At 38.6% G+C, this 8,367-nt stretch overlaps 1 non-coding gene across 1 annotated transcript; it reads right to left on the reverse strand.

The window, feature by feature from the left end:
- Positions 1-7,967: 7,967 nt before the first annotated feature.
- LOC126264097 (U1 spliceosomal RNA) lies at positions 7,968-8,130 on the reverse strand. Its single transcript, XR_007546924.1, has one exon. It is a non-coding gene; the product is annotated as a U1 spliceosomal RNA (small nuclear RNA).
- Between the last annotated feature and the right edge of the window lie 237 nt (positions 8,131-8,367).

The following is an 8,367-nucleotide window of genomic DNA, read 5'->3' on the forward strand; positions in this document are numbered from 1 at the left end:
TCTCTACTGTAATTGCCAAAATAACACAACAGCCAATAAGTTTAATATTTCAATTCAATTAGCACGGTACTCTCCCTCTCTGTCAGTCCCTATACCGAAATAATTTCACATGGAATTACAAAATAACACATTCCCAAAAAGCAAATAAAAACAAATTAACCTCATCTTTAATCATCTGATGGGCTGAAGTAAGTTTTGTGTGTCTAAGATAAGAAAAACCAGCTACTTTACAATTATCATCTACCCTTTGTATGTGACTCACTTCAAAGCAGTAAATTCAGATTCCCACGCTTGCTCATATGTAGTTGTTCATAATTTGCGTGATTCATACTTCACATACACACCACATTCATTTACTCAATTCATTCAGGATAACGAAACAAATGATTATAACATTATCCAGGTGAAATAGTAATAATAACACTCTGAAATTGAAACTATTATGTAAATTTTTAATGTTTTGATCAAAATGTTTACTCCTTTATTTAAAGGTAGTTAATCAATGTTCTTCACTGACTTGTACTTAAAGCATATGAACATATCACGATGTTGTTCACAAAAAAAAAAACAAAAAAAAAAAAACGTAAATACTGTGTGTTGGTAATTTTTTGCATACAAGACATGATTTAACATAAAAATCTGGAACGTATACTGTTGTTAAGTATTGTCACTGCAAAAGGTTACACAAAGTTTTACAACAGTTGAGTTATTAGATCTATTGCCAACAATTCACAGCAACGTATGCAATATTCAACAGCTGATCAGTACACGCACATGGCTTGAAAAGCCAGATGATTCAGTGCAAACATATGTTACATTCATTGTGCAAAAGAGTTCTCTTTGGGTCATGACTCGTTGTGTACGCTACGCAAGCTTCTGTCAGATTCCCTAAGGACAATGTATATTGTTACCCCTCATAGCCAACGTATTTAATAATAGTTTCCTTGAAGCAGCTCAGAGGATTGGCATGGACAGTTCAAAGTATAAACCAAAATAATGTATGCAAGATGCAATGTGTCCTACATAATGCCAAAGAAGTGACAAATGTAATGAACTCCCTCAAAACCAAAAACTCTCAAGTATTAGATATCTCAAATAAAGTATTAAAGTTCTGTTTTTCACACACAAGCAATGTATTCATTCATATGTACAACTAATTACTATCGCATGGTATGTTTAGAGACAGACTGAAATATGCTATTGTCAGACCCCTGTAAGTTAGTAAGACATAATGACTGCAAACCAATTTCACTACGTAATTCTTCAAAGGTACAAGAGGAACTTGTGTATGCAAGAGCACTCACACACCTCTCTCAAAATAAAATCCTTTGTCAGGCTCAGTTTGGATTTCAAAGGGTTATCTCCACAGGGCTTGCTGTTTTTAGGCTGACGAATCAGATTATATGTAATTTAAATGACAAAACATTGTCAAGTGGTATTTTTCTATTACCTGTCAAAAGAATTTGATTGCGCAGTTAGGCCGGTATTACACTATCAAATTTCTTTGTCAAAGATTTGATCAAAGATGTGATCAAATATTCCGTCAAATATATTTGACAAAGATCTTTGACGTAGTGCTACAAGGGTTATACACGGTCATCAAATTTTTCGTCAAAGTTCAAGATGGCTGACAACAACTTGTTATTAACCGCAGCAGTTGCACTTACCGCAATTACATTGTGTGCACATGCGGAAAAGATGTGGGGGAAAAAAAGGAACCATACGTACAAGGTTGTCAGTCTTTAATTCCTGGGATTACAACTTGATAATAAATTCAGTCGGGAGGAGCACACCACAGAACTGCAGAAGCGCCTTAACAAATCTGTATTTGCAATTCGAGTGTTAGCAGACATAGGCAACATAAAAATGAAAAAGCTTGCATACTTTGCCTACTTTCATTCCATAATGTCGTATGGTATAATATTTTGGGGTAAATCGTAAAGGCAAACAAAAGTTTTCAAGAGTGCAAAAGTGTGTAATACGTATTATTTGTGGAGTAAATTCACGGACGCCCTGAAGAAACCTCTTCAAAGAACTGGGTATACTAACTACTGCCTCTCAGTATATTTACTCCTTAATGAAATTTGTCCTAAATAATATATCTCTTTTTCCAACAAACAACTCAGTTCTTACATACAATACCAGGAACAAAAATGATCTGCACAAGACTTAAAAGCACTTACTTTAGTTCAAAAAGGGGTCAACTACTCAGGAACACTCATCTTCAATAATTTGCCAGCAAACATAAAAAATTTAGTTACAAATGAAGATCAGTTTAAAAGAAGCCTGAAAGACTTACTAGTGGCCAACTCCATTGACGAAATTTTTAATAGAAACAAATGATGTATTTATTCATACTATTAGTATTGTTATTTCAGCTTAAAAAAATTGATGTGTTCCACATCCACGAGGATCTCCTCAGCATGGATCTATGGAACGAAAAACTAATCTAATCTGGGTGAAGCCATGGGTTTTACGACGACACGATAAAAGCATTCAACAAAACTTCTTACGTGAGCTTACAGTGAAAGACGTCAAGTGGTACATCAATTACTTGAGAATGGATGAGCATACATTTCTGTATGTGCTCAGTGAAGTGTATCGTCATATCACAAAGCACAATATTCACTTAAGAACTGCTACATCTTCAGAAGACAGGCTCACTGTAACACTCTGATTCCTTGCCACAAGAGAGGGTTATGTTAGGTTAGGTTAGGCTAGGTTAGGTCTCGAATCTTCTTAATCTATTTTTGTATTCGGGGTGCCTGACGTTGTAAAGCGCCTCATCAGCTTCATACATCTCTATTAATTTTGTAGTTGTCGGCACACACCAATTGTATTTACTGGCAATGTTTATAAAAACACTACAGATAACAGAATGCTGTAGCGATGCTAGCACTCCATGTGGTAACATGTCACATTGCAGTGAAGAGAAGACAAGCGATTTCTTTGATCAAATCTACAGCAAGGCCCTAGATTTGATCAAATATTGGACGACATTTGACAAAGTCCCTATTACACTATCAAATATCTTTGATAAAGATATTGGACAAAGAAATTTGATAGTGTAATACCGGCCTTAGCCATATTATCCTGGAGAGGCTTAAATATTATGATGTCAGACATCTTGCTGGTACCTGATTTTCAATTTATCTAACTATATGAATGTTGTATTAAGAAACTCAGGGAGTTTACATTATGTAACAGCACCTCCAGAATGGGGAATAACCACTGCACCCCATGCACCACTGTTCCTGAATAACAAATGTGAAAACATTGTGAGGAATAAAATAAAATGCAGCAGGAATCAAACAGCTGACAAACTGCCAGTCAATACTACTGTGCCATGGCACTGATATGTCAGTTGCTGTTCAGAAATCCCTCATACTTTATATTAAATCTCAGGCAAAATATTCTAGGAACTTGAAAGGGACATCTACCTAATTCTGCTCACATTGTTTGAGCCAAATCTGTGAGCCCCATACCATGCCTTTGGGCTAGACACTTTTGCCACTGATTCTGCAGGCCCATTGTACCCTCCTCATAGAACGTTTCTTTCTGCATGGAAAAAAAAAATCCTGCACTGCAGCCATGACACCATCTGATCGAAAATGGGTTCCAGAAAGGCGTTATTTGTGCTTTTGGGCAAAGATGAAGGTCGGAGTGAGTCAAGAAGGGGGAAATAAGGTAGATACTGAAGCATTTCAAAGCCATAGAAATCGATGGCAGATGCTGCAATGACTGGTGTATGTGATGAAAGAGCATGTGTTTTGACATCATACCAACACATTTGACACTCAAAGAACACATTTTTTGAGGTATTCAGCCAGAATAACACCCCTGAATCCCAAAAAATAGAGATGATGACTTTGCCAGCTGATGTGGCTGACTTGTTCTTCTTAGAGGGGCGTTTCCACGGTTTCGATTGAACCTCGGATTCGGGTTGAAAGTGATGAGACCATGCTTTATCCAATGTCGCAAAACATTTGAGAAATGTGACAGGATCTGCATTAAAAAGATTCAAGTTTTCGGCAGTTTGGTGTTTGTTTTCTGCTGTCAACATTCTTGGGACCCATCAACATGAGACCTCGTGTGTGTCAAATGCAATTCTTATGATGTATCCTACACATTCCTGAGATATGTCCACTCTCTCAGCAATATAGCATTCTGTCACATGCCAGTCTGCCTTGATGATATCCTGGATTGCAGTGACATTTTCCTTTGTACTGGCCTTCACTGGTTTTCCACTGGTGGAGTGCATCTTGGAAAGAGGTGTTAACCCCCCTTGAATTCTGCCACCCACTTTTTCACAGTGCAATAGTGTTTCCATAATGTCATTCTCAAGCTCTATGCACTCGTGGCCTATTCCAGCAGGTAATGCACGGCTGCACACTTGCTATCTTAACTAATTTTTCAAAATGTGTACACCTTAGACACTTCTAAAGCCAATGTCTGAAACAAAAGAAAGAGATTAATGAAAAATTTAGTATGTAATTTGACAAAGGAATATACTATTAGTTGCTAAACTGACATTTGGCTATGACGAGTATTTCGTGCGTGGGCTGAGAACATTTCAGTCACCTCTCATACTGTAGTGGTAGAGTGTGTCAGCTTGCGACACAGGAAGGTGAGTCAGATCTGGATCAAATTGCGTGGTGGCTTAAGGACCATGGCTGGTGCACTAGCCAAACTAGGTTGGTTTTTAGGCAGTTCCTCTGTTTATTTAAGCAAATGCTGGGCTGTTCCCCATTTTCAACCTCAGAAAATATGATATGCAAGAAGTTAAAATGTGGTCACATAAAGAACACAATTGACAGACATGTGTACACACAACCTCCCTCTCTCGGGTAACTGACAGCTGCGGCAACAAGGCATCTGGCCTCAGTGTTAAATAAAATGAAATGTGCCAATTCCTGTATACAGCGGAGTTTGTCCTAGACGGGTGAACGCTAACAAAAAGAAGTGGGTAAATGAAGTATTCTTATACTTTGTTGTGTTAAAATACAGGGTGTGACAAGAAAATGGGCTGTTTGGCTTAGTCTAAAAGTGTAATGATATTATTGGAACCACTGAATGTTTGTCTCATGATTCAAGTAGGTACACGATTTGCTGAGATGGAGCACTGGAGCAGGCCTGAAAATGGTGTGACTGTGAAGGCCTTTTACAAAAATGGTGACTGTGTTGCTGCAGCTAGATGCGAACACCATTTCAAACTTAGATGGAATGATCCTGTACCATCGGCACATGCAGTCAGGTTATAGGTGAAAAACTCTGAAGGAACAGGAAGTGCACTTAGGCTGAAATATCCATGAAGGCCCGGAAATTTTCACCCACAGGAATGAATAAAGGAGGTGAAAAAATAAAATAAAATAACAGTCCAATGCATTATGTAAACCAAACTGCAGCAATAGTAGGGATGTATAATCACAGTGTGCACAGAATTTTAATCAGAGTGTGCACAGCATTTTACATAATGATTTAAACATGCAACATACAAAGTACAGGTTGTGCAATGGTTAAGTAAAAATGATGATGAAAACCAAATGGCTCTGCCTATAGAAGTGTTTAAAATTAGGGACAATCAAGGCTTCTTGAACTAGCTGTAGGCGAGAGAAGAAGCGTATTTTCATCTCAGTGGTTATGCCAACAAACAAAATTGCCATTAATGGTGCGAGGGTAAACATCACAACATGTAAAAAATTATGACGTACAAAGAGATGATTGAGAAACTGCTAGACAGTATTCTAACTATGGACCTCAGTGTTGTTACAAAAACTAAGCTACAAAATTTGAAAGGAAGTTTCAGAAAAAAATTCATTTGTGTGACCATATTGAAGGTATTTTAAATCGGTCTTTGCAGCTATGGTACAAGAAACAGCAATGCCAGATTGTGAAATATCTAAAAAAGAACTTGCAAGCAGAGGTGTTTCCTGGTGTCAGCAAAAATCGTAAGTACTAACATCAACATCTTTTATAACAAACTGTTTTTAGAAGGAGAAAGCAAGCCAAATGGTGTAAGTGTTTCATTAAGACCACTGTTATTTTATTTCAGTCAACTGATACACACACTTAAGTGATAAAAATACACATTCTCTTGGAGTCGCAAGACACATTTAAAATACCTTTGCTGATTTCAGAAATAACCTCAGATGAAAGTATGCCTCTTGAAAGAAGTGTATAAGGTGCGGAAGAGTTGTGTAAACCAATACTATAGGTGACCGACAATAATATGTTGGTTCTACTCTGTTCGTTATTGTCGGTTGTTATCCACTGTATTACATGTATTATTTCACAGGATACTGTGTGATGTTTCTTTCGAGAAATGTATGAGTATATAGCGTACAAACTGCCAGTGACTGCTACAACTTTCTTCTTGTTATCGTCCATACTTTCTGAAATATAAACTACTTCTGAAGTGCCAAAATGTACTAGAATAAATAAAATGTCTATAAAATGTTGCATTGTACTATGTACTTGCAGGGAGACAGTCACAATTTCTGAAATCCATCCCCCGTGGCATCTGGCCTGCCGAGGAGCACCACAGTCCTGGTTCTACGGGTAAATCGTGAAAATCCTCCGAATTATGGCACATACAAACAGACCCCGCCCACAGCAGATTGGTGAGACTAGATCCAAGAAGCAGGGCCTACACATCAGTGAGAAATGACGGGCTTCAGATTGGCAGACCAGATCTGCTAGAGATACCCACAGAAATCGCCTGCAGTTTTTGTCTGTCGTGGATATCCACTGGTGTGGCCAGGTGGCCAGCTATATTCACAAGTCACAGACAGCGTGTTGATGAAATTAGACTGTGGTGATCAATCCAAGATAACTTGTGCAAATACTCTGAGAATCAAAAATAATGAGGACATGTAGCATCTCACCATAAGGATGATAGCTGAGCACATAGTAGAGTAGTCACACGCTCACAACTAAATATTCGGCCATAGCCTTTGTCAGAAAACGAGAGCACACACACAATCACTCAATGACCGCCATCTCCAGCCACTGCGTTGACATTCTCTGAGAACTGACTCCGACAGAAAAAATTAAATGTGCAGCACCCTAAATTATTGCACACTGGGTTTTGGCTGCCTGGAAATGCACTGAGGCACCAATGATCTTAATAAAATCAGTCAAGAATTGCTGTATTTCAAATACTCTGGATGTCAGTGAAGATGATGGGCTCTGGAACGACACCGAGGATGATGGGGAAGGACGAAATGAATCCATTTCCGATGCAGACTTTTCTGAGGATTCCAGTAATGAGGAGATTAGTGAATAATGATGAGTAAAGCCTGTAATTTACAGTAGGCCTATGTTGCTTTGTATGTCATGTAGGTAACGAAGTTAGGCGTTCTTTTTTAATAATAAAAATGTTACTTATTACCGTAATGGGCAACTTAAAAATAAATTATTGTTGTTTTTTGTAGTTCATGTATACATTCACTATTATTTGAAGTAAAGTTAGCATTGTAAAATAAATTTCAACTGTACAAAAATACCCTAGCAGTGATGTGACAAAATTCCTTTTTTTGTTAATTTAATTTTTAAAATATGGGTGCGCATTACATTCGATAGCGCATTATATTCGCGTAATTCGGTATGTCCTAAGCATCGCCTCAACGACGTGTTTGGAAGAACAGTTTGCGTCTCAAACCCGTGGACGATCGGAGGAAGCGCGCCTTGAAATGAACACGAGTCTATAGTGCATTTAGCGCAATAAACCCGTACATGTTTCAAGACACTATAATACGCTAGCAGATCTGCACGGACTCAGTCCCTACTACCACGACGTAAATTAATCAGAACAGATGTCAAAGAATGAAGCTGTACCTTCGAAACGTATTGCGTATGCGCAGTGTTCCTATTAGTTAGTCCCGCTAACACAGTGGAGCGGGCAACAGCTTGTGATGGAACTTCTTCATACATATCATCTACATAGCTATATTTTAAATAATATTATGACCGGGTCTGCGCGAACGCAGTCCCGACTACCAAAAATTATGCACCCGAGTTACCCACATTAGGGGTAATCGCAGGGGTCAGCCCAACCGAAGTGCAATGGAAGAGCCTCGTCCTGGAGGAACCGCCTTCATGATCACGGTATCCCCTGTGCCAGGTAAGTATGCTTTAACCGAGAAAATCTCACTATCTTATAACATACAGTGAGCATCACACGAATCGAGCGCGAATCACTGTTCACATTACGCGTGCCCGCTCCTGCAAGGCACACAGCCAAAGACGTTAGCAAAATGTTTTTTTGTCCGCCAACGAAGTTCCATTTTGTTAGGAATGGGCTGCCAGCTCTGAAAGACGCCATTTGACGGAAACGATACTCATACAGCCCCTAGCCGTGCAGTCTAA

Source organism: Schistocerca nitens, chromosome 6 (assembly GCF_023898315.1).
Source record: "Schistocerca nitens isolate TAMUIC-IGC-003100 chromosome 6, iqSchNite1.1, whole genome shotgun sequence".
In the NCBI taxonomy this organism is placed as follows: domain Eukaryota; kingdom Metazoa; phylum Arthropoda; class Insecta; order Orthoptera; family Acrididae; genus Schistocerca; species Schistocerca nitens.